The sequence below is a fragment of the Vidua chalybeata genome, chromosome 22 (genome assembly GCF_026979565.1).
Source record: "Vidua chalybeata isolate OUT-0048 chromosome 22, bVidCha1 merged haplotype, whole genome shotgun sequence".
Classification (NCBI taxonomy): domain Eukaryota; kingdom Metazoa; phylum Chordata; class Aves; order Passeriformes; family Viduidae; genus Vidua; species Vidua chalybeata.
Window position 1 is genome coordinate 1,785,208 of NC_071551.1, and position 7,919 is coordinate 1,793,126.

Consider the following 7,919-nt stretch of genomic DNA (forward strand, 5'->3'; position numbering starts at 1 on the left):
GGGAATTCTCAGGCCAGGATGGGGTCACAGGGGTCAGATCCCACCTATGGATCCTGGATCCAGGGAAAATTTGGGATGCACAGCTCAGGATGGGGTCATTCCCCAGGGATTGGATCCAGGGAAACAGCTGCGGATCCTGGATCCAGGGAAGGCCGGGAATACTCAGGCCAGGATGGGATCACAGGGGGTAGATCCCACCCATGGATCCTGGATCCAGGGAAAACTGGGAATGGGATCCCATTGGGAATAGGGCTCCAGGGGCTGGATCCCACCAGTGGATCCCAGAACTCCCTGGGATGTTTGGAATGTGGAGTTCCCCAGGATGTTGGGAACAGGGTCCCAGGGCTGAGATCCTGGAGTTCCCCGGGATGTTGGGAAGGGGGAATTCCCTGGATTTTGGGAATGCGGAATTCCCTAGGATGTTTGGAACTGGATCCCAGAACTCCCCGGGATGTTGGGATGTGGAAATCCTGGGGATTGTTGGGATTGCGGAGTTCCCCAGGATGCTGGGATGTGGAATTCCCAGGATTTTGGGAATGTGGGACTCCCCGGGATGTTGGGAACGGGGTCCCGGGGCTGGGCTCCCGGAACTCGCCGGGATTTTGGGTTCCCATCCCTGCCCAGCCCTCTCGCTCCCCCAGGGAGCCAATCCATGCGGACGAATGCAAATATATGCAAATGAGGGGCGGGGACCGCCCGGACCGGTCTGGGTGGGATCCGGGCGGAGCCGGGAATGGGAAACATCCGGGCGGGACCCGAACCGCGCCCCGGCTGACCCGGGACTCACCGGGACTCACCGGGACTCACCGGGACTCACCCGGGATTCACCGGGATTCACCCGGGATTCACTGGGATTCACCCGGACTCACCGGGATTCACTCGGGACTCGCCCGGGATTCACCGGGACTCACCCGGGACTCGCCCGGGACTCACCCGGGACTCACCCGGGACTCGCCCGGGATTCACCGGGACTCCCCGGGATTCACCGGGACTCACCCGGGATTCACCGGGATTCACCGGGACTCACCCGGGACTCACCCGGGACTCGCCCGGGACTCGCCCGGGACTCCCCGGGATTCACCGGGATTCACCGGGACTCACCCGGGATTCACCCGGACTCACCGGGATTCACTCGGGACTCGCCCGGGATTCACCGGGACTCACCCGGGACTCGCCCGGGACTCACCCGGGACTCACCCGGGACTCGCCCGGGACTCCCCGGGATTCACCGGGATTCACCGGGACTCACCAGGACTCCCCGGGACTCGCCCGCGTTCGGTTTTTCCCTTTCCACCTCTGCATTCCCGCTGCGTTTCTCTTCAAATTCCGCTCTGTGCCTTGATTGTTATGTTTGTGTTTGCACGTCCGCGTTTCCAGGTACAGGCAGAGGGGTCTTTGTTTGTGTTTATTTTTATTTTTATTTTTATTTTTATTTTTATTGTTTCTATTTTTATTCCTATACATACTTACTGTTATATTTATATTCGTATTTGCATTAGTTTGTGTTTATATTTGTATTTGTATATTGATTTTCTGTTTATATCTACATGTACACGTTTACATTTATTATTTATAATTTATGTTTTCTATTCCTAGTACTGTTATATTTATAGTTTATATTTGTGTTTGGTTCATATTTATATTTGTGTTTATATTCATATTTATTTTTATTTACTTTTTAAAATGTTTGTATTTATGTGTATAAGGCTATATTTATTATTTATATTTATATTTGCATTCATATTTATATACTATATTCCTAGTTATACTTACAGTTATCTTTATATTCATATTTGTATTTATATTTATATTTGTCTTTATGTTCAAACTCATCTTTAAATTTTGATTTTTGTGTTTAAATTTGTATTATACATGTATATTTCTATTTCTATTTCCATTCCTATTTACACTTACTGTTATATTTATATTCCTATTTGTGTTTATATTCAAATTTATCTTTGTATTTTGATTTTGCATTTAAGTTTATGATCATACATTCGTATTTATATTTATTTTAAAAATTATATTTATAACTTTACATTTATCTTAAACATTATATTTGTCCTTTGTGTTCGTGTTTATATTTGTATTTCTATATTTTTCTTACATTTGTGCTTTATATTTCTATTTCTGTTTTCATTTGTATTTATATTTATATTCCTGTTTAAATTCATGCTCACGTCTATATTTCTATTTATTTTAAAATTTATGTTTACAGCTCTACATCTTTTAAAAAATTCTATATTTGTGAATATTAAAATATGTTAATATTCAAATTTCCTCATTTAAATACTCATTTTAATTAATCCTCCGGATCCACCCAGAACTTTCACATTTATTAACGCTAATCATGAATATTAATTACCCGTGTTAATAGTGATTAATAATTCATGTTAAGAATTACACGGAACGTTCTCCATTCCCAGAAATATCTGGATTTTCCTGGGATTCCCGGGATGGGAGCCTTGGATCCCTTTCCCAGGAATATCCCAACTTTTCCAGAGGCTTTGGGATTATTCCCTAATTATGACTGGGATTGTCACAGAAATCCATGGAATTTATTGTCATCATTCCCACCTTTCCCAGAAATATCCCAGTTTTTCCAGAGGGTTTGGGATTATTCCCTAATTATGACTGGGATTGTCACAGAAATCCATGGAATTCTGGCATCATTCCCACCTTTCCCAGAAATATCCCAGTTTTTCCAGAGAGTTTGGGATTATTCTCTAATTAAACACCGGGATTTTCACAGAAATCCATGGAATTTAACAGCATCATTCCCACCCTTCCCAAGGGATATCCCAGTTTTTCCAGAGGGTTTGGGATTATTCTCTAATTAAACACTGGGATTTGGACAGAAATCCATGGAATTGTGGGGTTTTAATGGCGACATTCCCACTTTTCCCAAGGAATATCCCAACTTTTCCAGAGGGTTCTGAAAGTGTTTATCAACTAAACACCAAGATTTGGACAGAAATCCATGGAATTCTGCAGTTTCATGGCATCATCCTCACCTTTCCCAGTTAAACACTGGGATTTTCACAGAAATCCATGGAATTTAACAGCATCATTCCCACCCTTCCCAAGGAATATCCCAGTTTTTCCATAGGCTTTGGGATTATTCTCTAATTAAAGACTGGGATTTTGGCAGAAATCCATGGAATTGTAGGGCTTTAACGACGTCATTCCCACCTTTCCCAAGGAATATCCCAGTTTTTCCAGAGGGTTTGGGATTATTCTTGAGTTAAACACTGGGATTTTCGCAGAAATCCATGGAATTCTTGGGCTTTAACGGCATCATTCCCACCTTTCCAAGGAATATCCCAACTTTTCCAGAGGATTTTTGGCAGTGTGTTTGAATTGAACACTGGGATTTTCACAGAAATCCATGGAATTGTGGGGCTGGAGCCACTCCAGGGGTGCCCTTTCCTGCCGTCATTCCCTGGGAAGTTTTGGAGCAGTTTTCCCAAGGAATATCCCAACTTTTCCCAAGGATTTGGGGCCGTTGAACAGCTGGAATTGGGCCCTGGAGCTCCCCTTTCCTCCATCATTCCCTGGAAATCCCCGGAGCCCCGTTCCCAAGGGCGTTTGCTGGAATGGCTCCCATGGAGTGCCTGGGATCTGCTCCCTGGGAATTCCCAGCCTGGAGGGAATTGGGGTGGATCCTTAGGATCGGTGGGATCAGGGAGATCCCTGATCCCCAATCCCCAATCCCTGATCCCTGATCCCCAATCCCCAATCCCCAATCCCCAATCCCCAATCCCCAATCCCCAATCCCCAATTCCCAATCCCCAATCCCCGATCCCCAATCCCCGATCTCCAATCCCTGATCCCCAATCCTGGATCCCTGATCCCCAATCCCCAATCCCCGATCCCCAATCCCCAATCCCTGATCCCCAATCCCCAATCCCTGATCCCCAATCCCTGATTCCCAATCCCCAATCCCCGATCCCCAATCCCCAATCCCTGATCCCCAATCCCTGATTCCCAATCCCCAATCCCCGATCCCCAATCCCTGATTCCCAATCCCCAATCCCCAATCCCCGATCCCCAATCCCCAATCCCTGATCCCCAATCCCTGATTCCCAATCCCCAATCCCCGATCCCCAATCCCTGATTCCCAATCCCCAATCCCCAATCCCTGATCTCCAATCCCCGGTCCCTCATCCTTGATCCCTGATCCCCAATCCCAGATCCCCAATCCCTGATCCCTGATCCCCAATCCTGGATCCCCGATCCCCAATCCCCAATCTCTGATCCCCGATCCCCAATCCCTGATCCCCGATCCCCAATCCTGGATCCCCAATCCCCAATCCCCAATCCCTGATCCCCAATCCCCAATCCCTGATCCCCAATCCCCGATTCCCAATCCCCAATCCCCGATCCCCAATCCCTGATTCCCAATCCCCAATCCCCAATCCCCGATCCCCAATCCCCAATCCCTGATTTCCAATCCCCGGTCCCTCATCCTTGATCCCTGATCCCCAATCCCCAATCCCCGATCCCTGATCCCTGATCCCCAATCCCCAATCCCCAATCCCCAATCCCCAATCCTGGATCCCCAATCCCCGATCCCCAATCCCCAATCCCTGATCCCCAATCCCCAATCCCCAATCCCCAATCCCCAATCCTGGATCCCCAATCCCCAATCCCCAATCCTGGATCCCCAATCCCTGATCCCAAATCCCCGATCCCCAATCCCTGATCCCCAATCCCCAATCCTGAATCCCCAATCCCCAATCCCCAATCCCCAATCCCCAATCCCTGATCCCCGATCCCCAATCCCTGATCCCCAATCCCGGATCCCCGATCCCCAATCCCGGATCCCCGATCCCCAATCCCCAATCCCCGATCCCCGATCCCCAATCCCTGATCCTGCTTTTCCAGCCCCAAATCCCTCGGCACAGCTCAGAAGTTGTGTGGATCCGGAATCCCAGCTCAGCCCTTGCTCCATCCAAAGAAATTCCCAGCAAATTCCCAGCAGAACCCTACAAATTCCCTGGCAGTTCCCAGCCAGGCCTTGGATCCGGCCCATCCCAAAGGAAACCGCCGGGGAAATCCCGTTTGTGTCACCCCTGGCCTCTGCAGCTCCTGGAAAACCTCTGGAGCTGCGGCCTGGCCGGGAAAGGAGCCTGGGAAGGGCCTGGCGTGGATCCCATCCCTGAGTCCCACGGATCCACAGATCCCATCCTGATCCCACAGATCCCATCCCTGAATCCCATGGATCCCATCCCTGAATCCCACGGATCCCATCCCTGAATCCCATGGATCCCATCCCTGAATCCCACAGATCCCATCCTGATCCCATGGATCCCATCCCTGAATCCCACGGATCCCATCCCTGAATCCCACAGATCCCATCCTGATCCCATGGATCCCATCCCTGAATCCCATGGATCCCATCCCTGAGTCCCACGGATCCACAAATCCCATCCTGATCCCATGGATCCCATCCCTGAATCCCATGGATCCCATCCCTGAGTCCCACGGATCCCACAGATCCCATCTCTGAGTCCCACAGATCCCATCCCAACCCCACAGATCCCATCCCTAAATCCCACAGATCCTGCTCCAGCCCCATCCCAATCCCAGCCCCCATTCCCAGGCTGTTCCCAAGGTCTCTCTTTTCCCAGGATTTCCACACAGGGCCCTGCTGCAAATCCCCTTTCCCAGAGATCCCAATCCCATGGATATCCCAAATCCCTGAATCCCAGAGATCCCAATCCTATGGATATCCCAAATCCCATGGATATCCCAAATCCCCTTTCCCAGGGATCCCAATCCCACGGATATCCCAAATCCCATGGATATCCCAAATCCCCTTTCCCAGGGATCCCAATCCCACGGATATCCCAAATCCCCTTTCCCAGGGATCCCAATCCCATGGATATCCCAAATCCCCTTTCCCAGGGATCCCAGTCCCACGGATATCCCAAATCCCCTTTCCCAGGGATCCCAGTCCCATGGATATCCCAATCCCATGGATATCCCAATCCCATGGATATCCCAAATCCTATGGATATCCCAAATCCCCTTTCCCAGGGATCCCAGTCCCACGGATATCCCAAATCCCCTTTCCCAGGGATCCCAGTCCCATGGATATCCCAATCCCATGGATATCCCAAATCCCCTTTCCCAGGGATCCCAATCCCATGGATATCCCAAATCCCCTTTCCCAGGGATCCCAGTCCCATGGATATCCCAAATCCCCTTTCCCAGGGATCCCAATCCCATGGATATCCCAAATCCCCTTTCCCAGGGATCCCAGTCCCATGGATATCCCAAATCCCCTTTCCCAGGGATCCCAGTCCCATGGATATCCCAAATCCCCTTTCCCAGGGATCCCAATCCCATGGATATCCCAATCCCATGGATATCCCAATCCCATGGATATCCCAAATCCTATGGATATCCCAAATCCCCTTTCCCAGGGATCCCAGTCCCACGGATATCCCAAATCCCCTTTCCCAGGGATCCCAGTCCCATGGATATCCCAAATCCCCTTTCCCAGGGATCCCAGTCCCATGGATATCCCAATCCCATGGATATCCCAAATCCCCTTTCCCAGGGATCCCAATCCCATGGATATCCCAAATCCCCTTTCCCAGGGATCCCAGTCCCATGGATATCCCAATCCCATGGATATCCCAAATCCCCTTTCCCAGGGATCCCAATCCCATGGATATCCCAAATCCCCTTTCCCAGGGATCCCAGTCCCATGGATATCCCAATCCCATGGATATCCCAATCCCATGGATATCCCAAATCCTATGGATATCCCAAATCCCCTTTCCCAGGGATCCCAGTCCCACGGATATCCCAAATCCCCTTTCCCAGGGATCCCAGTCCCATGGATATCCCAATCCCATGGATATCCCAAATCCCCTTTCCCAGGGATCCCAATCCCATGGATATCCCAAATCCCCTTTCCCAGGGATCCCAGTCCCATGGATATCCCAAATCCCCTTTCCCAGGGATCCCAGTCCCATGGATATCCCAAATCCCCTTTCCCAGGGATCCCAATCCCATGGATATCCCAAATCCCCTTTCCCAGGGATCCCAGTCCCATGGATATCCCAATCCCATGGATATCCCAAATCCCCTTTCCCAGGGATCCCAATCCCATGGATATCCCAAATCCCCTTTCCCAGGGATCCCAGTCCCATGGATATCCCAATCCCATGGATATCCCAATCCCATGGATATCCCAAATCCCCTTTCCCAGGGATCCCAGTCCCAGGGCTCCGTCCCAGCCCGGGAGCTCCGGGGTTATCCCGGGTGAGCCGTTCCCGCTCCCTGGGAGCCGCAGCAGTTCCAGTTTTTCCGTAGCCCGGCAGAACCGGTTCCAGCCGGCCTGCCCCGGCCTGCCCCGACATTCCCGGCTCCCTATAAATCCCGGCCGGCCTTTTGGGGCAAAATCCCCTTTTTAGGGACCCCGTTCCCATGGAAACGCTGGAAAATCCCTGAACAGGCCCCGATTCCCTGGAAGTGCTCCCGGGATAATTCCGTGAGTAAGGAATTCACCTGGGGGGTTGATCCCTTTTCCCTTCCTTCCAAGGCTTTCCTTGGGATTTATGGGGTTTTTTCCATCGGAATTCCGCGGGCTCGGGGCCCATCCCGAAACTACAATAAATTCAGAGACATCCCAAATTTATCCCAGTGAAATATCCCATATAGATCCCAAACCTTCAAAATTTTATCCCAATGATCCCAAATTTAATCCCAAATTTATCCCAGTGAAATATCCCAAATTTTGTCCCATTTATCCCAAATTTATCCCAGTGAAATATCCCAAATTTTCCAAATTTAGTCCCAATTATCCCAAATTTATCCCAGTGAAATATCCCAAATTTTCCAAATTTAACCCCAATTATCCCAAATTTATCCCAGCAAAATATCCCAAATTTATCCCAGTGAAA